Raw genomic sequence first — 23,913 nt, 5'->3', positions numbered from 1 at the left:
TGTACTGACTCCTTCCCTATTCTTCGTGGCACCCGACAGGGCTGCCCTCTCTCCCCTCTTTTGTTTCTTCTTTCTTTGGAACCGTTGTTATGCACTCTTCGGGGGTTTGCGGAGGTACGAGGTCTCTCGGTCGGTGACTTCGAACTTAAGACCCTGGCGTACGCGGACGATATGTTTCTAATTCTTACCCGACCTGAAGATTCTCTCCCGGCGGCTCTGGATCTCATCTCTGAATTTGGGTTATCCCAGGACAAGCAGGCATGATATTCTCACATGTGGGTGACGTCATCTACGGAGCCCCGGCGCGGACAGCTTTTCAAGCAAACTTGATTAAAGTTTCAAGTTTGCACACTGCACCACGCATGTGCGTGCCTTCTCGCCCACTAGAGGGCGCATCCCACCTCGTGGTCCTCAGTTCAAATTTTTTCCGCGGAGCAAGAAAGCCCTGTGGATCTGAGCTCCAGTGTTTTTGCCTTCTAGCTGCCGCGTTTAGTTTGTTTTCCTTCGAATTAGTTCGCGGTGCTGTTTCTTTCTTTTCGTTTCTCTTCAAAAAAAAAAAAAAAAAGTCTTTCGTTTTTCATCGGACTCCGGGGGCTCCCGGAATCCGTGGCCGCGGGACGTCGGTACGTTCCCGGCCTTCTTCTTTTTCTTCGTGGATGTCCCGTCCTGTTACGGGATTCAAAAAGTGCAACCGGTGCGAGAGGTTGCTTTCCATCACTGACCCTCACCGGTGGTGCATCGTCTGCCTTGGGCCCGAACATCCGACAGACTCGTGTGATCGCTGTGCTACCTTCCAAAACAGGGCCCTCCGTCGCCGTAAGGCAAGAATGGCCGAATTGTTCGCCGTCGACGCACTTAAGGCCTCGACGTCGGCCTCGGCTTCGGCCCCGGCCTTGACCTCGGCCTCGGCGTCCTCGGGGGCCTCGGCCTCGCCTCGGCCCTCTTCCTCAAAGGCCTCGTCAGTGAAGCAAGCTTCGGGTAAGTCCTCTGTTCCATCCCCTTCAGCAAAGAAGCCATCCTCGAGTCAGGCCAAGGCGGGTGGGTCGACCCCGGCCCCGCATCGGACCTCGACTCCGCACACCCCGAGGGAATACTCGAAACCGAGGTCGCCCTCCAGGGAGTGTGCCCCGGACTCGGAACTCCCCACCTTCGTGGGGATTCCGGCCTTCCAGGATCTCCTCCGAGCTCTGATCTCATCGGAGCTGTCGGGAGCCCTGGAAGTGTTGCAGCGTGCTGCGGTTCCGGCGGCCTCGACCTCGGCCGGGACGCCTTCGGTCTCGGAGGCCCCGACCTGGGCTCCCTCGGGAGCCCCGACCTCGGCGACCTCGGTCTCGGGTACGGTGGCCCCGTTCACCTCGGTCTCGGCCCCGCCCCGGACCTCGACCTCGGGGGAACCCCTTGAGCGGAGTGTAAGGCCCAAGGAAAAGTTGCGCAGAGTGCGCCGTCTTTCCTCCTCTTCCTCCGGGTCTTCCAGACATGCCTCACCCTCGACGCGACCTCGGACGGGGCGTCGATCGAGGAAGTCTAAGCGGCCCCGAGGCTCGCCTCGGCGCGACCGTTCCTCGTCGTTCGGGGGCGAGGCGCTGCAGGTGTCGGAGTTGCGCCTCGACAACCCGAGGCTCCTCCGCTCACCCCATGGGAAATCTTCCCGGGCCGCCTCGCCGAGGAAACGGGAGAGTGTCCCACGAACCCCGGGGTCCTCACCCAAGGGTTCGGCGAGGAGGATAACTTCCCCTTCCCCCTCGAGGACCCTCGAGAGGGGATCCTGGGATTCGGGATCGGTTAGGGACCCTCATTATTCCCATGAGGCCTCCCCCCTCTCCTCGGTGGGGCGGTCGAGAACCCCCTCCCCCCAGGCTAGGCCGTCCTCATTTTCATCCTTCGTTCAGGACATGGCCCAAGCCCTGGGGATTGACCTGATGGTAGGCTCTCGGTATTCCAAAGAATTTTTGGAGGAACAGGACCTCCCCACTCTTCCTAGGGAGGTCCCTAGACTACCTCTCAACAGTGTCCTTCTGCAAACCTGGCTGAAGAACTTGTCAAACCCTCTTACAGTCACGTCTGTGCCTTCAAAAATGGAATCGAAGTATAGGACGATTCCCCCTAAAGGGTTCGATAAGGCGCAGCTCTCACACCAGTCTCTTCTGGTGGAGTCTGCTCTTAAAAAATCTCAGCCCTCACGGGTTTCTGCGGCGGTTCCACCAGGCAGGGAGGGGCGGACCCTGGACAAGTTTGGCCGTCGCCTCTATTCAAATTCCCTGATGGCCACCAGGGTTCTAAATTACGCCTTCACCTTTTCCTCCTTTTTGCGTGGCATGGTGAAGGACCTTCCTCAATATCGAAACTCGTTACCGGACTCCCAAAGAGCAGGATTCGACAAGTTTATGTCCAACCTGTCTCAATTGCGGTTGTACCTATTCCATGCAGTGTACGACGCCTTTGAGCTGGTTTCGAGGGTGTCGGCCCTCGCGGTGGCCATGCGCCGCTTGGCCTGGCTTCGCACCCTCGACATGGACCCAAACCTGCAGGAACGCCTGGCAGACTTGCCTTGTGTGGGGTCCGAGTTATTCGACGAGTCATTGGACGCGGCGACCAAGCGCTTGTCGGAACAGGAGCGCTCTCTAGCATCCCTGGTCCGCCCCAAACCTAGGCCCCCGCCGCAGAAACCCTTTCGGCCTCCGCCGCGCCGATACCCTCAGAAGTCGACCCCGACTTTCTCGAGACCGCCTCCGAGACGTCCGTCTCAGCGAGGCAGAGGGGGACAACCCCAAGCCCCGGCGCAGGGCCCTTCTAAGCCAGCGCCTTCCTTTTGACGGGCTGAGCGGACGGGGCGGGTTCCCCTCCGCACTTTCACAACAACCCCTTCCTATCGGGGGCCGTCTTCGGTCCTTCCGGGAGGCATGGACCGAGATTACCTCAGACGCTTGGGTGCTCCGGATCGTCTCCGAGGGCTACTCGCTCAACTTTGTGTCCTCGCCGCCGGACAGTCCCCCAAGTTTAGTCCCCTGCAACCGTTCGCAGCTACCGACCCTTATAACCGAAGCCAAAGCCCTCTTGAAGCTTCGGGCGGTCGAGCCGGTCCCCAAGGACCAGTGGGGTACGGGGTTTTACTCCCGCTACTTCTTGGTCCCAAAAAAGACCGGGGACCTGCGCCCCATACTGGACCTCAGGAAGCTCAACAAATTCCTGGCCCGGGAGAAGTTTCGAATGCTATCTCTCCCGGTTCTGTATCCCCTCTTGGAGGAAGGGGACTGGATGTGCTCCCTCGACCTGAAGGAAGCATACACCCATGTTCCGGTGCACCCCGCCTGTCGAAGATTCTTACGATTCCAGGTGGGGGACCTCCACCTCCAGTACAGGGTACTGCCCTTCGGCCTGGCCGCGTCCCCACGAGTATTCACGAAGTGCATGGTGGTGGTTGCAGCAGCCCTCAGGTCGCGTGGACTTCACGTGTTCCCTTACCTGGACGATTGGCTCATCAAAGCCCCGACCAGGGAGGGGGTTATCTCAGCGACCCGACAGTCTATTGCCTTCCTGCAAACTCTCGGGTTCGAGATAAACTTTCCAAAGTCTCAGTTGAGGCCGTCGCAGTCTCTTCAATTCATAGGTGCGATGCTGGACACGGTGCGCCTACGCTCCTACCTGCCGACCCAGCGGTTGGAAGCCCTGGTACGGATGAGCCACCAGGTCTCTCAACAGTCGAAGGTGTCGGCCAAGCGCATGATGATGCTGCTGGGCCATATGGCCTCGACGGTACATGTCACGCCGTTTGCGAGGCTACATCTGAGGATCCCTCAGTGGACCCTCGCGTCCCAGTGGCGTCAGGAGTGCGACCCTGTGTCTCGCCTCATTTCGGTGACTCCGCCCTTGCGGAAATCGCTGCGTTGGTGGACAGTCTCTTCAAATCTGTCCATGGGGCTATTATTCCGCACTCCGCCTTTTCGCAAGGTCCTGACCACGGACTCCTCGGAGTACGCGTGGGGAGCCCACCTCGACGGTCTTCGCACGCAGGGCCTGTGGTCGGCAGAAGACCGTCAGTGTCACATCAACGTGCTAGAGCTGCGGGCCATCTTCCTAGCACTTCGAGCCTTCGTTCACATATTGCAGGACCAGGTGGTCCTCGTCCGCACGGACAATCAGGTGGCAATGTATTATGTGAACAAGCAGGGAGGAACGGGGTCATGGCCCCTCTGCTCCGAAGCTCTTCGCCTCTGGGAGTGGGCGGCCTCCCGGAACATCTTCCTCCGGGCGGTCTACATCCAAGGAGAACGGAATTGCCTGGCGGACAAACTGAGTCGACTTCTGCAACCGCACGAGTGGACTCTACACTCAGCAGTTCTACGCGAGGTTTTCGCTCGCTGGGGAACGCCACAGGTGGATCTGTTTGCCTCTCCGGAGACACACAAACTACCACTATATTGTTCTCGGATGTACTCGCAGGACCGTCTGGAAGCGGATGCCTTCCTACTCGACTGGGAAGGGAGGTTCCTGTATGCATTCCCTCCGTTCCCTCTGATCATGCGAACGTTGGTACACCTAAAATCGTCCACGGCCACGATGATTCTCATAGCACCTCGGTGGCCGCGTCAGCACTGGTTCTCCCTGCTGCTCCAGCTCAGTGCCAGGGAGCCTCTCCCCCTGCCTGTCTCTCCTTCTCTGCTGTCTCAGAGTCAAGGATCCATGTTACATCCCAATCTGCAGTCATTGCACCTGACAGCCTGGTTTCTTGTTCCCTGACTCCTCCGGACCTGTCTCAATCGGTGAAGGAGGTGTTGGAAGCCTCCCGCAAGATCTCGACGAGGCTTTGCTATGCGCAGAAATGGACCAGGTTTTCCACCTGGTGCTCGTCTTTTCACCTGGACCCGGTATCAGTTCCGGTATCCTCGGTTTTAGAATATTTGTTTCATTTGTCGCGCTCCGGCTTGAAAACCACTTCGGTGCGGGTTCATCTCAGTGCGATTTCTGCTTTCCACCAACCTCTGGAGGGACGCCCTCTGTCACTCCATCCCTTGGTGACACGCTTCATGAAAGGGTTACTCAGGGTTTGTCCCCCTCTTAAGCCTCCGTCTGTCGTGTGGAATTTGAATGTGGTTCTGGCTCAACTGATGAAACCCCCGTTTGAGCCACTCAACAAGTCCCTCTTGAAATTTCTGACTTGGAAGGCGGTGTTTCTAATTGCCCTCACCTCCGCCAGGCGAATTGGGGAGTTGCAAGCCTTGGTTGCGGACCCTCCTTTCACTGTCTTTCATCACGACAAGGTGGTTCTCCGCACCCATCCTAAGTTTTTACCTAAAGTTGTTTCTGACTTCCACCTCAATCAGTCCATTGTCCTTCCTGTGTTCTTCCCGAAGCCCCACTCCCATCCTGGCGAGAAGGCGCTTCACACACTTGACTGTAAGAGGGCGTTGGCATATTATCTTCAACGCACCAGGCCTCATCGGAAGGTTCCTCAATTGTTTTTGTCCTTCGATCCCAATCGATTAGGGCATCCAGTTTCCAAGCGCACTCTGTCTAACTGGTTGGCCGCTTGCATTTCCTTTTGCTACGCTCAGGCTGGCCTTCCTCCCCCGGGTCGAGTCACGGGGCACAAGGTCCGAGCGATGGCAGCTTCGATAGCTTTCCTCCGATCCACCCCGATGGAGGACATATGTAAGGCTGCCACTTGGTCTTCGGTTCATACATTCACCTCCCATTACTGTCTGGACACTTTATCCAGGAGTGACGGCCGGTTTGGCCAGTCAGTTTTGCAAAATCTGTTTTCCTAAATTGCCATCCTCCCACCTGCCCTTTTTTGGTTAGCTTGGAGGTCACCCACATGTGAGAATATCATGCCTGCTTGTCCTGGGATAAAGCACAGTTACTTACCGTAACAGGTGTTATCCAGGGACAGCAGGCATATATTCTCACAACCCGCCCGCCTCCCCGGGGATGGCTTCCTTGCTAGTTATGGAACTGAGGACCACGAGGTGGGATGCGCCCTCTAGTGGGCGAGAAGGCACGCACATGCGTGGTGCAGTGTGCAAACTTGAAACTTTAATCAAGTTTGCTTGAAAAGCTGTCCGCGCCGGGGCTCCGTAGATGACGTCACCCACATGTGAGAATATATGCCTGCTGTCCCTGGATAACACCTGTTACGGTAAGTAACTGTGCTTTTTATTCAGGGCTGTCTCTTAACTTAGATAAATCCTTGGCCTTACCTTTTCCACTAGATTTACGTACTTCGTGGCGGGTTGTCTTCCCTCTTCGTTGGGCAGATTCTTCTTTGCGGTACTTGGGGGTTACTATTCCACTCGACTTGTCTAGTTTGTACCGGTTGAATGTAGCCCCGTTGTTTCAGACGTTACAGAATAGGTTGCACCTTTGGGAGTCTCTTCCTTTCTCACTTTTGGGTCGAGTACACCTGTACAACATGCTACTGGTCCCCTGTTGGCTTTATGTTTTCCAGGTCCTTCCCCTTTATTTGACGTTTCGGGACGAGCGCCGCTTGGAACGACTGGTCCAGAAATTTCTTTGGGCAGGGAAGAGGCCTCGCTTGCTTTATAAGCGGGCGGCAACTCCCTGGTATAGGGGTGGCTTGGGATTACTGAATCTCCGCTATTTGACAGTTGGTTGTGGAATGAGGCATATTAATGATCTTTTACGGGGTACTTCGGCATTCACTAACTCAGCTCTGGAACTTTCCTGCTTTTCTTCTACTCATTTCAGTGCATATCTTCATTCTGTTCCTTCTTCAGAACCTGAATCTCTTTCTATGAAAGTTTTACATCGACCCTTAAGGAAGGTTTGGCGTTGGGTCTGTAAATTTCACTCTCTTTCTCCTTCTGTCTCTCCCTTCCTTCCTATTCGTTTCAATGGTTCTTTCTTACCTGGGATTGATGGGCCGAGCTTTGCTCGGTGGGAAACAAGGGGCATTCATTATCTATTTCACTTGGTTAATGATGAAGGCGCCATTAAATCTTTTGCTCAGTTGCGAGCTGAATTTGATCTCCCTGCTACTGACTATTTTGCTTACATGCAAATCCATCATTATATCTCTTCCTTACCTTCTAGCTCCTTGAAGGCCGCTTGTCATGAGACTTTGTCCACGGCCTTTACCCTTGGTTCCCAACAATCGGTCCCTCTCAAGTTTCATCACCGCCACTTGAAGGATGAATGCCCTTTGTTTGACCATTCTAAGCTGCGAGATGCTTGGTCCGGTGATCTTGCTGTTGATTTGCCTTCTGATGTCCTTCTTCAGGCTGTCCGGCGACTGCCTGCTTTTCGTAAATACACTACCTTTTGGGAGCAACATTTTAAATTGATTTTTCGTTTATATGTTTCTCCTAGAAGGGCTTATTTGGCTCACTTCCGTCCCCATGCAGCCTGTCTTCGTTGTCAGGCTCCGGAAGCCAGCTTAGGCCACATGTTCTGGACTTGTCCTCAGATACAACTTTTTTGGACTGCTGTATTTGCTTTTGTGGAGTCTATTTGGCATGTTACTGTTCGCAGTTCCCCTTTGCTTTTATTTGGGACTGTTCCTCACTACTTTCCACGTTTCAAGGGAGTTGCAGCTTTCCTCAAGTGGTCTATCCTGATTGCCTTGAAATGCATCCTGCTGAAATGGCTTGAAGCTGAGGCACCGGACTATTCCCTTTGGAGGAGCCGCATGATCGCTCTTTTGATGTGGGAGCGACGGGATGTGACGGACTTGGCTTCTCGACATGGTCGTCTTTTCCAGACCACTTGGGAACCTTTCTGGAATACTTTGACCCCTCTGGCTCGTAGCCGGATACTTAATTGATGCTTTGTCTGTACTTCCCTTTTGTGCCTTTTTTGTATAGTTTGTTATTCAATTCTTTGTTAATTTGTGTTTCGAAGGAGGACCCAGGGGTGGGTATGGTGGGGAGGGGGGTTTGGGGGGGGTGGTTCTTTTGGGGACTATTTCAAAAAACAAAATTTTGAGCTGTTTTTGTACTTTGTGTTACTATGTTGTGTTCTTGCTTGCTCAATAAAATATATTTGACCATACTTTGAAATTCCAGCATGCTTACTTAGTGGGCGGTCACGTGACCACGTTCTCGTTCTGAATGCTCGGGTCAGCAGCAGCAGTCTTAGTGGGCAGTCACGTGACCACTTTCCACCATAAAACCCCAACCTACATAGCAGCCAAACTACAACAATACTTTCCCAATTGCTCCCTCCGCTCCGATTCAAAGAGACGACTCTGTATCCCTGCAGGAAGATCTCTCAAGCTAGAAACAGTAAGCAAATGATCATACAGCCACTTTATCCCTCGCCTGTGGAACCAACTACTGACCCAGATCAGGTCACTGGACTCACTAATGGCCTTTTGAAGAGCAGCAAAGATCTTCCTTTTTACCAAAGATACTGGCTCCTTGTAAACTGACCCCTGTGAAAGCTTCTATCTGCCCCTCTCCCCCCTATTTAGTTAGGAAACTGTCTCCTTGTATGTTTCCATCAGTATCCCCTCTTCCTTTTTAATACTTTTGCCCTCTGTAATCCCTGTCTTTAACTTCATGTCTTCCTTCTTCACTGTGAATGTCATTTTGTAACCAGTTCTGAGCTGTTGGGAGGACAAATAGAAATCTAAATAAATAAATATGACAGTTAATTCAGTTTGTTGCCATCTAGGACAGTAAGCATTCGGGTCTGTTAGTATTCCTTTATCTCCAGCAGGGGGTGAACAGAGTTCCAGCAGCTATAAAATAAACCCACCAGGATGTTTGAAAAAAACAAAACACCCATTTGGGCAGGAAAATCGATTCAATAGGCTGAATCGAATCGTATCGAAATATTTTTTCCTGAATCTGGCAGTACATTACATTACATTACATTAGTGATTTTTATTCCGCTTGTACCTTGCGGTTCAAAGCGGATTACATAAGAAGAGAACTGGACATTTCCAGGATGGTACATGACAATAGAGAATACAGTTTGAGGATAGAGACTTAATAACAGAATGATAGTAAAGACTTAATAACATCGGAAGATGTTTTGGACGGCAGTGTTTTGGTTTCTTGGGGGATGGGGTGAGGGAGGTTAGGTAGAGAGTGTCAGAGAGAGAGAAAAAAACCATTGGCTCAATTGTGATGATGTGATGCGTGTATATACTGTATGTGCTTGTATTGCAAGACTGCTTGTTTAGAACAGTCACTACACTCCTGCAGTATCAGAGAGAGAACCATCGGCTCAGTTGTGATGTGTGTATTCTGTATATACTTGTATTGCAAGACATTGCTTGTATATCAAGTTAGTTTAGTGAAATGTTTTGCTTCTCTTGCAAAATGCTTGCAAACCAAGTTACTTGCAATCCAAGGTTTTACTGTATTTTATAAGTGACGTGATGATGCCAGTGGGCTTTGAACAAGAGGGGGTCACATGGTCAAATTTATTAGTGTTATAAATGAGTTTGATTGCTGTGTTTTGTAATAGTTGAAGCCAGCGAGTTTCCTTTTGTGTAATACCTTGATACAAGGCATTGCAGTAGTCAATATTGGAGATAATAAAGGAATGAATGTTGATGGAGGGAGGGTCTAATAGAGAAAGGATGGAGCGGATGAGCCTTAGTTTGCAAAAACATTTCTTTATGATATTGCTGATTTGATGGTAGGCTGGTGCTGATGCTTGTCGTGGGGTACTTCTGGTGCTGCCAGGTCCCTCCCCCCCTTCCTGTCGTTAGCTTCTACTTACTCACAGGAACCCTTCCCCCCAGATACACAAAGTTTCTCTGCTGTACACAGCTGTGTACTAGGAGGAGGTTGAGCACTATCAAAATCCAGTAACATTTCTCATAGAAAAACTACCACCTTCCCTGATAACAGCTCGGGGTGAGTATACCTTTAAATTTTTATTCCAGTGCAGTAGATGAGACATTCTAGACAGATGGGTTGTGTCCCCTTTGCTGTATCCCAGCTGGAGAAGGAATCCACTCCAGATTTTTTCTCTATGCCTCTGCTGTACTTCACTGGGCTCCTTATTATTTTATTCAGTGGGGGGGGGGGGGTTCATCCCTTTATTCGGGGTTTCTTGTGCTTGGAGCGATCTTTAAGCTCTGCCTGCATTGAGATCACACAGACTTCGGTCTGCAGCTGACAGGCTCCCTGGTGGTACCTGTCAGGCAATCTGCATTTGCTTCATAGGAGCTTGGGGTCAACCTAACTTTCTCCTTCTGCCAAACAAAGGTTCGAGCGCAGGCTGTTGGCCATCCGTAGGAAACTCGGTGGCAGAGAATGACGTGGGGGAAAAATTTGTCACTATCCCCAAGAGTTTAGTCTCTGTCCCTGCCCCATCCCCACAAGCCATCTGATCCCATCTGCATGAGCTTCGAATAGTTATTTTATACTTGAACTTATTTTATTAAAGTATAAAAAGAAACCATATTTTGTACATTTGCCATTTTATAAGCACAAATAATACACAGCAAGGATCAGCAAAGCCCCTGTCTCTCTTCTCCTTCACAAATCGAGAAAACTGAATAAGCCAAATTATTACAGAATGCTGTACAGAAAAATCGTGCTAACAGATTACCGCAGTCACACACAACATAACATAAGTTTATTTTTATATACTGGACAAATGCCTTTCGGTTCAAGGTGGTGTACAACAAGAATACATTTTTTTTTTTTTTTAAAGTTAACATTAGAGGCAGGATCAAGTTTCAAGTTTATTATTTATTTGATATACCGCCTATCATCACATCTAGGCAGTTTACAGTAAATTTAATAAAAACATAACTGATAAGACAAGGGATTAAAAGATAACATTATGATGATGGGATCAAGATGGCGTCGAGAACGGATGCCTGAACGAGCGGCGCTGCTTACCTCGCCTGAACTGGCATTCGCATTGACTCTTCCCCACATTTCATCAAGGGGAAGAGGAAGGGAGCCTCTCGCTCTAACCCTCCGGCAACTGGAGCATTTCAGCGGATGGTCCAGACGTCGATTCAAAGCGCATTGAGCCGTTCGGGTGAAGAAATCCATTCCACTTTGGGGGAGAACTCGGGTTTTTCGGGCACTCTCGGCGCGGGAAGCCGGGCGTCATTGAGCCCAGAGCAAAGGCTAACCCCTCCCCAACCCGGAAGCGAAAGGATGCAGGAGTCAGAGGGAGTCCTGCCTCCGAGAGATGGAAGTCTGGACACCTCTGTGAGAGGGGCACTGCACAGGACTCTTTGGAGGAAAGAACAGGTGAATAGGGTCATCCAAGTCCCTGCATCAGAGGAGAAGAGGTGAGAGATGCTTCGGGAGGGAGAACTGTAATATTTGGGGAGTTGAGAAAGCCTGAGAAGATTGATATGGAAGCACTCTGGCAGGCCATATCAATCATGGATTCCAGCCTGAAACTATCTTTGTCTGCTTTGAAAGTGGATTATGGTACTGTCCTTTCTAAGGTTGAGCAACAAGGGATTATAGTAACTAATTTAAAAGAAAAATTGGAGAAGCATGAAGAGGATTTGGGACAAATGAAAAGAGTGGAATTGGAAAGGATTAAAGAGAGATCCTATATTTCACGTAAAATGGAGAATTTTGAGAACCAACTACAGAAAAATAACTTAAGAATGTTGAATTTTCCAAAATGTCCTATTATATCACCTGTAGAAATGGTAAGGAAATATTTTCAGGAGACCTTGGCCATTCCAACGGAGAATTTACCGCCAATTGTGAGAGCTTATTACCTGAATACTAAACGATCACAAGAGGAGTCTACTCCTATTGGAAAGCAACTGGCTCAAAATGTGGATATGGACTTAACAACTTATTTAGAAAACTCCCTTGAGGTTGTGACTGATAAAACTACCTTGATGCTTACAGTAGCCCTGGAAAGTGACAGGGAATTTATTTTGCGTTTGTATTTCCGTCATATTAATGACAAGTTTTTGGGCTCTAATGTACGAAATTTTCCTGATTTAGCTCAAAAAACCCAGAGACGTAGGAAAGAATTCTTGGCCTTAAAACCAAGAGTTCTTGCTCTAGGGGCTACATTTCTTGTTAAATTTCCCTCAAAATGTTATGTGCTATTTCAAAATAAGAATTTTTTATTTTTTGAGCCCAAACAGTTATTGGAATTTATTACTTCTAAAGAAGGTGTGGCTACCATGATTAATTAGATATAACCTTCCATCTGGTAGTGAAATGGGTTATCTTATGTCGTTACTCTAATAATCTAATAGTTGATTTGAAATTTATTTCCTTTCTTGACCTCCAATATTGTGGGCTAAATAAGAGTTAAATATTACTTGTTTATATCTTATTTTGTTAATTTTAATTTCTTCATCTCTGATCTGTATCAAGTCATCATTGTATTATTATAAAAATTCAATAAATAAAATTAAACATAAAAGATAACATTATTACTAGGACACACAGACAATTTTCAAACTCTCGCTCTCATTCTGATAAATTCCAAACACCACCTACATTGTAGGGTGGGGCTTTTCCCCTCATTGCATGACATATGGGGTCAAACACAGATTCTTCCAGGGGCGGGAGGATGGTGAGCTCCGAGTGATGTGCAAGCAGTGGTTCTGTGATGAAGTATAGGTGCAACAAGGCCTCTGTGGCCCAAATCCTCTGTTTGGATGGGTAAACTAGGAAGCGCTTGAACAGGTTCAGGGCTGGAGGAGATGCATCTGGTTCAATATATTCCAGTGGTATGGGTGGATTCAGCTCCAGACCCATGTAAGAGAGGACGCCAGAAATTAGTGCTCTCAGTTGGAACCCTTGAAAAGCTTTTTTGGGCGAAACGGGTCCCGTCAGGTACACTATTGGTGGAGCAAGCTATTTTAACACAATAAAGGACAAGTAAAATGGAATGACAAGTTGTCTTGGATTGATTCATCATAAAGAAGTAATTTACAGTTTGAGCATTTTGCCTGTTAAATGTTTTATCCTAACAAGTGAGGTTATCTTTTGGATTGTGGGGTGCCCAGGATCCACAGCACAGTTGATAAACCATACCAGGACACAAAGACATTCCCTGTCTGTCCTAGACAGGATCTCAATCTATGCTTAGAAGCGTAAAAAGTGCATATAATATGGTAGCCTAAAGATGAATGATGGGAACTACCGTATTTTCACTCATATACCGCGCACCCGTGTAAAACGCGCACACGGGTATAGCTGTATGTATGTAAAGAAATTTTTATATACCGTGCACACCCGTATACCGCGCATGCCGCCCGACTCTCCTTTAGCCCGCCCCGACTCTCCTCTCCCCCTTGAAGTCCTGTCCCCCCTTGAAGTCCTGTCCCCACCCTGAAAGCCTGATGCCCCCCCCGACGTCCGATTCACCCCCCCGCAGGACTGCTCGCACCCCCACCCCGAAGGACCGCTCGCACCCCCACAGCCTCCCCACCCCCCCATCATGTAGAAGCTGCCTACCGTCGTCCTGCTGCTTCCTCTGCCGGCGGTCCTGCCCCTTCTCTTAGCCCTGCGTCTACGCTGCTTCCTCTTCCGGCGGTCCCACCCTTTCTCTGACGTCAGAGAAAGGATGGGACCGCCGGAAGAGGAAGCAGCGTAGACGCAGGGCTAAGAGAAGGGGCAGGACCGCCGGCAGAGGAAGCAGCAGGACAACGGTAGGCAGCTTCTACATGATGGGGGGGAGGCTGTGGGGGTGCGAGCGGTCCTTCGGGGTGGGGGTGCGTGTGCGAGCGCAACCAGTCCTTCGGGGTGGGGGTGCGAGCGGTCCTGCGGGGTGAATCGGACGTCGGGGGGGGGAACTATGTAAAAAAAAAAAGGGGGGATAACACGCTCACGAATATAACGCGCATGGTTATACTCGGTTTGTAAAATCGTGTATAACGTGCACGTTATATGCGTGAAAATACGGTATAGAAATATTAAAATCACAATAACGAAAGAAAAAAAAATTGTTAGCATTAAAGACAAGATAAACCATACCAAGGCACATAGATATTTCATATCTGTCCTAGACAGGATCTCAATCTATGCTTAGAAGCATAAAAAGTGCATATAATAGAAAAAGAAAACAGTAGACAATTACTATAAAAGAAGAAAGAAAAATGGAATGAGAAGGAAAGCAGAAGGTAATAAAAATTAAAGAATATAAAAATTAAAATGAAACAAAATCAATTCGACTCAGTTTAGTGTAGGGCACTTGACAACAACACATTTCAGCACAGCAATCTGGCCATAGAGAGAAGGCAGGCCATAAATGAACCCTCAATGTCAATCCACCATTGACCTCCATCAGCAGAAGGACTTGAACCGACAGAGGAAAAGTCCTAGGGCTGCATAGCCATCCACTCCCATCAAGGCAGAATCCTCCATAATGCACCACAGCACCAACAGCAATCTCCTGACATCAGGTTCACCTGCTCCGCCGAAGCAGACCCCACCCGACGAGCAGGACACGTCCCGATGTCAAGGCAAACAGCACAAATGAGCGGAGACTCCCTGCCACCGCCCCAATCTCGCCCACCAAACAGGGCTGCAGCGCATCAACCAGGCAAACAGGCGATGGCCTGAGGGAGAAAGGAGGCCAGAAACAGATCTCGCCCCAGCACAAAGGGGATGGCTCGAAATGAAGGAGGAGCAGCCTAACAGAGGTGAGAGAGATCGGCTAAGAACGGATGTTTCAGTTGGGAACATAAAATGATAAATAAGGTTGATAAATCAGAAAGAATGAAAAGAATAAGAAAAAAAATAACCTAGAATGTGAAAAATAAAATATAAAGATTCAAAAATAACAGAAAATAAAATAATAAAAACAAAAAAAGCAGAAGGCACAACAACTCGCTGCCTAACCTGCCGCCATCTTGGGAAAAAGAAAGTCCCCCCATGTTCAGCATCTCCCTTCTCTATGGTTCCTATGTGTCCTTTTCTAGTATTTCCCCTGTGTCCATCTCCCTGCCTTCATCATCTCACCATTCTATGATCCCCTCCCCCTGTGTACAAGTATCTCTCCTCTATATCCCTATGCCTCCCCTGTCCGGCATCTTCTTTCTGCATTCTTATCCTCCTACATGTCTAGCCATCTTCTGTCTGTGTCCATATACCCTCTCATGTCTAGCATTACCCCTCTGTGTCCATATACCGCTCCCACACAGATGCAGCATTCTCATTTTGTCCCTGTTCCCATGCCCACCAAATCCTCTCTTTTTGTATATCTCCCTTTGTCCAGCTTCCCCCCTCTCTTACTCCCTTACACCAATATGTCTCTCACATTCTCTCTTTCCTCCCTTCCTCCGCTATGTTCAATATTTCACTCACTCTTCCTTCATCCTCTTGGTTCAGCTTTTCTCTCCCTTTCCTTCACTCTGCCACCCTGCAGGTCCAGCACTTCTCTTCCTTCTGTCTAACCCCCTTCTCATCGGTCCAACACCTCTATCCCCTCCCTTCAACACCCAGGTGTGGGTCCGGCACATCTCCCTTCCCTCTAGCTCCAGTCTACCCTCCACATGGGCTCAGCATGTTTCCCTTCCCTCAAACTCCCAGACCATATCCGACAACTATCTTCTTTCCCTTCAACTCCAGCTGGTCCAGCAGCCCAAGCAACTCCCTCCCCCCTTCGCGGGTGCAGCAGCAGTCCCCTCTCCCCTCGCAAGTTCAGCAGCCCCCCTCCATATCGCAGGTCCAACAGCCCCCCACCCTTGCATCCTCCTTCTCGATTGTGGGCAGCAAAAAAAACAAACCTGCAAAGCTTCTGGGTCGGCCATGCCTCCCAGGGCAGACCTACCAGTCTCTTAGAAGTTTCCTGCACGTAGGGCTGCTCCAATCAGAATCTTCTTGGCACCGAGTCCCTCCTTTCAATACAACATCCGGCCAGAAGTTACATCGGAAGGAGTTACTTGGTAGCAAGAAGGTTCCGGTTGGAGCAGCCCTGTGTGCAAGAAGCTTCTAAGAGGCTCATAGGCCTGCCCCAGAAAGACCATAGGGGCTGACCCAGGAGCATCACAGGTTTGTTTGTTTTGGGTTTTGGGGGGGGGGGGGTTGACACCCATGATCGAGAAGAAGGGTGGGGGCTGTTGGGCCCATGATAGGGATGGAGGGGGCTGCTACACCCATGATCTTGAGGGGGGCTGCTGACTGGGAGGGGTGGGAAAGGAGGCTATTCGCAGGTGATCTTTTATTGCAGGGACAAGGCCATTCACTGCTCCAGGGGGCTTCGAATGGCCTTGTCCCCATACCCGTGCCAACCAGTTGATTTCCCCCCACCCCCCCCACCCCCGGTCCTGCGGGTTACCTGCGCCTCACCATGTCATTCTCTACTTGGTGGTGTCTCATAGGGTGCCACTGAGTCTTCTCACCTCCGCCCGTCCCTGAGCATGTCTGTAAGATGCAGTAAGGCATAGGGTCTGACTAGCATCCCGAAGATCAGTGTTGAAGAGGCATTCCCAGCATGAGGCAGTGATTCTCTGATTTCAACTACTGTTAGAGAGCTGAGGCAGGGTGCAGCACATTCCCAGCACAGATCACAGTGAATAATGGCTGTCACAGCCTGTGAGGTGAATCAGGGGAAGTTTGAAAATCGAAGTTTTGAAGGTTTCTGCATGTCCCCCCTGGGTTGCCCCACCTGAAAAATCCTAAAATCACCATTTTTGCACTTTGACCTAGTTGACCACACCATATTACTACAAATTCTCGACGCCATAGGAATCTCAGGCAAGGTCTACAAATGGTTTCAGGGGTTCCTCAAATCTAGAACCTACAGGGTAAAATACAATGATATCAAATCAGAACCATGGACAAATCCCTGCGGAGTTCCACAAGGATCACCTCTCTCACCTACGCTCTTCAACCTCTTTATCTCCTCCCTAGGAGCCACTTTAGATACCCTAGATGTCACATCTTTCAGCTATGCTGATGACATCACCATAATCCTCCCATTCGACCCATCAGAGACCACCACCACAACAAAGCTAGAAACAACCTTAGACACAGTAGAAAAATGGATGATGGATCACAAACTAAAACTAAATTCTGAAAAAACAAAATTCCTTTTGCTCGAAAAAGCCCAAACTCCTACCATCACTGAACTGAAAATCAAAAATACCAAATACCCAATACAACCCGAACTAAAACTCCTAGGAGTTACGATAGACAGATGTTGCACAATGCAGCCCCAGATCAACAAAACAACCCAGAAAGCTTTTTTAACCATGAGAAATCTCCGCAAAATCAGAAAATTCTTTGACCAAGCACAATTTAGACTAATCGTCCAATCCCTAGTCTTAGGTCTGCTGGATTATTGCAACTCCCTATATCTTCCTTGTCCAGCCACTATGATAAAACAACTCCAGACCATACAAAACACCACCCTCAGATTGATCTACTCACTCAAAAAATATGATCACATAACAACTGCCTTCTTAGACTCTCACTGGCTACCCATACAAGCACGAATCCAATTCAAATTCTACTGCCTGATATTCAAAGCATTACACGGCTCTTCCCCCTCCTATCTAAATAACCGCTTAAACCAAATCTCCACCTCAAGACACAGAAGAACCTCGAACCCTTTTGCCTTCCCCCCACTCAAAGGCACACAACGCAAGAAAATGTTTGACAACCTTCTGGCAACACAAGCAGCAAAAATCAACCATTCCATCTCGAATCTTATGACAATATCAGACAACCTCAAAACATTCAGAAAAGAAATAAAAACCCTGCTTTTCAAAAAATTCATCCAAATATCTTAACCCCTCCTCTATTACCTCCAGAAGATTCACCTACCTTCAGATAACCTTCCCCCAAATTACCCACCTTAACATCTTCCAATTAAACAAATACCATAAATAGATTGTAACCTACCCTCTCTAACTGCATTCCATATGTATTTTTCATACAGTTCTTCACTGTCAGTTTAATTTCCATCCTATAAGTTCACATAGAATTTTTCTTTTTTCAACCATCTTTATTTTCTCTTCTTTATTAATTTCCAGGTACTTTAGTTAGATTGTGAGCCTTCGGGACAGTAAGGGAATTTTTTAAGTACCTTCTTACTTCTCATTTATAATCTTAATGTATATTTTCTTCAAACCGCTTAGAACCTAACGGATGTAGCGGTATATAAGAAATAAATTACATTACATTACATTACATTTAATGTGAAAAATATCGTGATTTTGGAGTGAATTTCTTAGCAGCAGCCAACTTGGATTTTTAGCTTTTTTTTTTTTTTAAAGCTCTCTTCTTCTCCAAAACTGCAGTTTTTGACTCAGAACTTGTTGGGATTGAGTCCTTGGGCTCTCCTAATGTGAATTTGTGCCAGGATTGTGCAAATTTAGTGCCTTGAGAGTTTCCTTAAACCATGTGTGCCACGTGGCGCAGCCAGGAGAGGCGGAGCACTAAGCTTAGCCTCTCTCACGATTAAGCACGTGACTAAATGCTCAGCTAGCCCAGTGGGATGGCTTTCTTTATTTTTGGGGTTTGGCATGGCTGCTAGTTCGTGCGCTTGACTGCGGACCCTCCACAGCCCAAGAAATCCAAAGTTTAAGTCAGCAAAGGGTGACTACACCTCAGGAGCTGAAGGCTTTCCCAGAATTTATGAAACATTTGTGGAATGAGTTTCAAAGCCGGTGTTCTTCCCCTGCATTCCTGCTCCACCTTCGATGCATCTCTGAGGCGTTGCTTCTCATCTCAGTCCGCTGTTGTTCAAAGCCTGATCCTGATCTAGGAGACCCTTATGATGATGACCAGCTTACTGACCCCTTATTTCCAGGTACAGCGCTTCCCGGAACAGGGGTCTAGGGACTGTGTGCCAGATCTGCGGATCCCTCTGGGGTTTTGTAACCTGGGGACAATCCCACTGTTTTGTGTTTGTTTGCGGCTTTACCAGATCTTATTTTGGAGTGTTTGCCAGAGCTGAATTTACTCACTCAACCTGCTCTGTCCACTTCTTCCTCCTGGCTTTATGGTTTGTTATCCTTCCCTGGCACCTTGATATGAGCATTCTAATCTCGGAGCAGTATGACTCTCCGGAAGGTGCTTTTAAGATAGTAAGAGCCATGTCTCGCTTGTATCCTCTGGCACAGGAGTGTCAGCAGTTTCTGGGTCAGCCTAAGGTGAATTCTTTGGTTATATAGGTGATTAAGCACACCTCTCTACCTAGTAAAGGTGGCATGGTGCTCATCGATATGCAGGTCTGCCGTTTGGATGTGGTCCTCCGAAGACTCTTTGATGCAGTTGCTTTAGGCATAAAGGCTGCTTCGACAATGCCCTTTGTCACACACACCTGTCTCTCGGCTGCTCACACTAGAGAGTGAGGTTGTGATTTTTCCTCCCCAACTTCTTTTGGCTGGGTCAGATTATGTTGCTGACGCATTGTATGACCTTATGCGAGTTTTGATAAAAGTGTTGGCAAATTCCATTTCTGCCTGCAGGATGCTCTGGATCAGACAATGGGCTTATGATTCCACTTCCAAGGGTATTTTGTCTAGATTTCCTTTAAGTTATTGTTTGGCAAGGGCCTAGACAACCTCATGAATTCTGTGGTGGACCGTCACCCTAAGCCCCTGCCTGATAGCAGATCCAGGACCTCTAGAGGCTCTGATTGCTTTAATTTTTGTGGCTCCCAGCGATCCCGCCTGTATGCGAGTTCCACATCACAGAAATTTTCCCAGGGCTTCTGGCAATGGTATACCGGCTACAGGCAATCCCAGCCTCCACTTCCCATTCTGCGCTGTCTGCGCAATGACACCAGGCCAGGGGGATATTACTCTACAGATAGGGGACAGATTCTCAGCATTCCTGCCTGCCTAGGTTCTCATTTCATCTAACCAGTGGGACATTATTCGGATGGGCTACAAGCTGGAATTTGCCTGGCCTCTGATGGATTGGTTTGTGGACTCTCCAGTCGGGCCCTGGAGAAGGTAGTCAGGGTTCTGGCCACTGTGAGAAGATTACTCAGGTTCAGGAAGATACTCCATATTCTTTATTGTGCCAAAGCAAGGCTCTGACGATTGGAGAACCATCCTGGACCTTCCTCATGTGAATGCAGCGCTCAGAATTCTGCACAGATGCCTCAGAGACACTTGACAGTTTAATCTGTCATAGTGGCGGTAGCCCCAAGAGAATTCCTAGCCACTCTAGATCTGACAGAGGTCTATTTGCATATTCCTATTTCCCAGATCACAGGAGGTTTCTCAGGTTTCATGTTTTGGAAAATCATTCTCAATTTTCAGCTGTGTCGTTTGGCCTGGCGACAGCTCTTCGCCTGTCACTTAAGTGATGGTTTTGGTAGCAGCTCACTGGCTCAAGAGGGGTCTGCAAATGCATCCCTATCTAGACTTCTGGCTGATCCAAGTCCCTCATTCTCTGAGGGGCAGCACAAAGTGGATCAGGTGATCTGAGTACTGGAGGATCTGGGTTGGATTATAAATTACCGAAAGAGCAATTTGACGCCGACTCAATCCCTGGAGTACCTGGGAGCCTTGTTTGACATGCCTGCCAGCCAAGTCTGTCTTCCTGAGCCATGAAGACAGAAGTTGTGCTTTCCGATTCCTTGCCCGCTCCATCGACATGGGACTGTCTTCAATTCCTGGGATCCACGGCTGCCACAATAGATGTAGTGCCTTGGCCGAGAGCCCACGTATGTCCTCTCCAACACGCATTGCTCTCACGCTGGTCTCCACAAATGGACGCATTAAAGACAGGTCTGTCTTGAATGCTGGAAACTTGAGCCAGCATGAAGTGGTGACTTCTTCCTCAGTCTTTTTCCAGGAGCCTGCTTCTGTGAACATAAGCTGTGCCTCTGCTGGGTCAGACCTGAGGTCCATCATGCCCAGCAGGTCCAAGGCCTGTATAGTAGCCCTCTTATCTATACCCTTCTATCCCCTTTTCCTTCAGAAAATTGTCCAATCCCTTCTTGAACTCCAATACCGTACCCTGTCCTATCACTCCCTCTGGAAGCGCGTTCCAGGTGTCCACCACCCATTGGGTGAAGAAGAACTTCCTAGCATTGGTTCTGAATCTGTCCCCTTTTAATTTTTCCGAATGCCCTCTCGTTCATGTAGCTGTCTAAAGTTTTTGAAGAATCTGTCCCTCTCCACTTTCTCTATGCCCTTCGTGATCTTGTAAGTCTCTATCATATCCCCTCTAAGTCTCTGCTTCTCCAGCGAAAAAAGCCCCAATCTCCCTAATCTTTCAGCGTATGAAAGGTTTTCCATACCTTTTATAAAATGTATCGCTCTCTTCTGAACCCTCTCGAGTATCGCCATATCCGTCTTTAGGTACGGCGACCAATATTGGACACAGTACTCCAGATGCGGGCGCACCATCGCCCGATACAACAGCAGGATAACTTCTTTCGTTCTGCTTGTAAAACCCTTCTTGATTATTCCTAGCATTCTATTCGCTTTCTTAGCAGCTGCTGCGCATTGTGCCGACGGCTTCATTGTCATATCCACTATTACCCCCAAGTCCCTTTCTTGGATACTCTCACTCAATAACAGCCCTCCCATCGTGTAGCTGTACCTCAGGTTTCTTTACATTTCTCTACATTGAACTTCATCTGCCATCTCGTCGCCCACTCCCTTAGTTTGTTCAGGTCCCTTTGTAAATCTTTGCAGTCCTCTTTAGTCTTAGCCCCATTAAATAGCTTGGTGTCATCTGTGAATTTTATTACTTCGCTCTTCATCCCCGTTTCTAGGTCATTTATAAATACATTGAATAGCAGCGGTCCAAGCACCAACCCCTGCGGAACACCACTCGTGACCTTCCTCCAGTCCGAGTAGTGGCTTCCTGGGTGATTGTAACGATAGATGCCATCTCCAGGGCTGGAGAGCCCATTGCAACCGCCAACTGATTCAAGGGCTTTGGATGCCCTTGCAGAGAAACTAGTTGATCAACTGGCTGGAACTGCAGACCATTCATTTGGCTCAGCTGCAGTTGCAGAAGACTTTAGAAGGGTAAGCAGTCCGAGTCTTCTCTGACAGTGCCACAGTGGTGGCCTATGGCATTCACATGGGAGGCACAAAGAGTGCATCTCTAGGACTGGAAGCCCGCCTACTCTTCCTCTGGGTGGAGCATCATCTTCAGGCATTTTCAGCGGTGCATGTTGCGGAAGTGGACAATGTTCAAGCAGACAGACCTTGGATCTGTCAAGTGGATGCTGTCTCAGAGCTTGTCAGATCACTGTACAGCACTTGAGTTGTACTCACTACCACTTCAGGACGATGGCAAAAAACAAGAGGGCAAACTGTTTCTTCAGTCAAAGAATCAAGCCCAAAAGTGAAAGTCTAGACGCTCTAGTCCATCCAGGCCACAAGACCTTCTGTTGTATGTCTTCCTCCCTAGCCCATGATAGTCCAATGATGTCAATATATGATTTTCGTATAGTGATACAGACGATAGTCATATCAAAACTGGATTATTGTAATGCCCGTTATTTAGGGATTACAACAGTACAGTGTAAAGCCTTGCAGATGATTCAGAACGCTGCTGCAAGGTTAATTTGTGGTATAAGAAAGTTGGAACACATGTCACCTTAGTTAAAGAAACTCTATTGGCTTACCTGTGCTCTCAAGCATTATTTTCAAGTCATTTACCAAGGAATTTCCTGGTATTTATCACAGGCTATGGCAATCTACTGGCCGCTTAGAACTCTGCGGTCTGAGGGCACGATACGATTGTTGTTGATGGACTTCTCAAAAGTGCACTATGAGAACACAAGATCTTCTGCTATTTCCATCATAGGAGTAACTCTGTGGAACAAATTAACTAGACTGCAAAGAGCTCTTCCTGATATTTAGAAGTTCAAGAAAATGCTTAAGACTACACTTTTTGTAGAAGCATTCTGATGAATGATATTCTATCTTATTCTGGTTTTTGGACTGACATATAATTGAGCGCTGTAAATTAATTAATTTTATTGAAAGAATTGAAATGTTTGTTATTTGTATAAATTTTGTTTTTCTGTTATGTTTTTTATTTTATGTATGTTGCTATTTGTAAAGCCGCCTAGGAATAGGCGGTTGAGAAATCTTTTAAATAAATAAAATAAATTTGAATTTTGGCTCATCAAGGAAGAATCATTCTGATGGCTCCAGATTGACCTTGAAGGCTGTGGCACGCAGTTCTGCATTTTTGCATAGGCCATGGGGTAAGGTTGCAGGAGTATCTAGACATGCTTTCTCAGGGTCCGGTATGCATGGAAGATCCGGATCGTTTTGCTCTTATGGTATGGCTATTGAATGCAAAGCGTTAGAGCTCACAGGATATTCAGTCGTGGTCATTGCCACCCTTCTCAAGTCTAAAAAGGCAACTGCGGTCTCTACCTAGCTCTTCACCTGTCACTTAAGTGATGGTTTTGGTAGCAGCTCACTGGCTCAAGAGGGGTCTGCAAATGCATCCCTATCTAGACTTCTGGCTGATCCAAGCCCCTCAGTGGGGGTGCACTTTAAGGGTGGTTGGGAGTTGCACGGGATAATTTTGGAGGGTGGTGGGACAGTTGACATCATACTTGTGGGGTGGAGAAGGTTGGAGACAGGACAACTGTAGGGGTAAATTTTTGGGTAGTTGGAACATTTTTTGGAAGTGATGGGGCAGTTTTGAGAGTAGAACATGGAGAAGCATTGTGAGAGTTTGCATGCTACAGAAGCTGGAAATCTTTCCCATAGAAATGCACTGGGCCATTTTTTTGTGTGTGTGTGTATGGGGGAGTACTTATTACTTTGTAACTCCTAGTCTGATTTGGCCCATTTTCAAACTCTGTGTGTTATTGCTAATTTTTCCTACATGGCTCAGTATTTTTATTGTAACCTACCTTGAGCATTTTTGAAAATTCGGATAGAGCATGAAATAAATGTAATCAAATGGCCCTGAATGCAGTGGATTGGGCACTGAGATACTGTGGGTTTTTCTGGCAACATATGCTTATTAAGATGACAGGACTTCAGCTCAGACTTGTGAGCCACAGTATATAAATACTTAGAACAGAGAGGGGACTGGGACT

The 23,913-nt window shown here is 48.2% G+C and overlaps 1 protein-coding gene across 1 annotated transcript in view; it reads left to right on the top strand.

The window, feature by feature from the left end:
- The window catches only part of PWP2 (PWP2 small subunit processome component), a 360,035-nt gene that overhangs the window by 170,648 nt on the left and 165,474 nt on the right, over positions 1 to 23,913 (top strand). The gene's annotated exons all lie outside the window — the stretch shown is intronic.

The sequence above is a fragment of the Geotrypetes seraphini genome, chromosome 4 (assembly GCF_902459505.1).
Source record: "Geotrypetes seraphini chromosome 4, aGeoSer1.1, whole genome shotgun sequence".
In the NCBI taxonomy this organism is placed as follows: Eukaryota; Metazoa; Chordata; class Amphibia; order Gymnophiona; family Dermophiidae; genus Geotrypetes; species Geotrypetes seraphini.
This window is presented reverse-complemented; position numbering and strand designations above follow the sequence as displayed.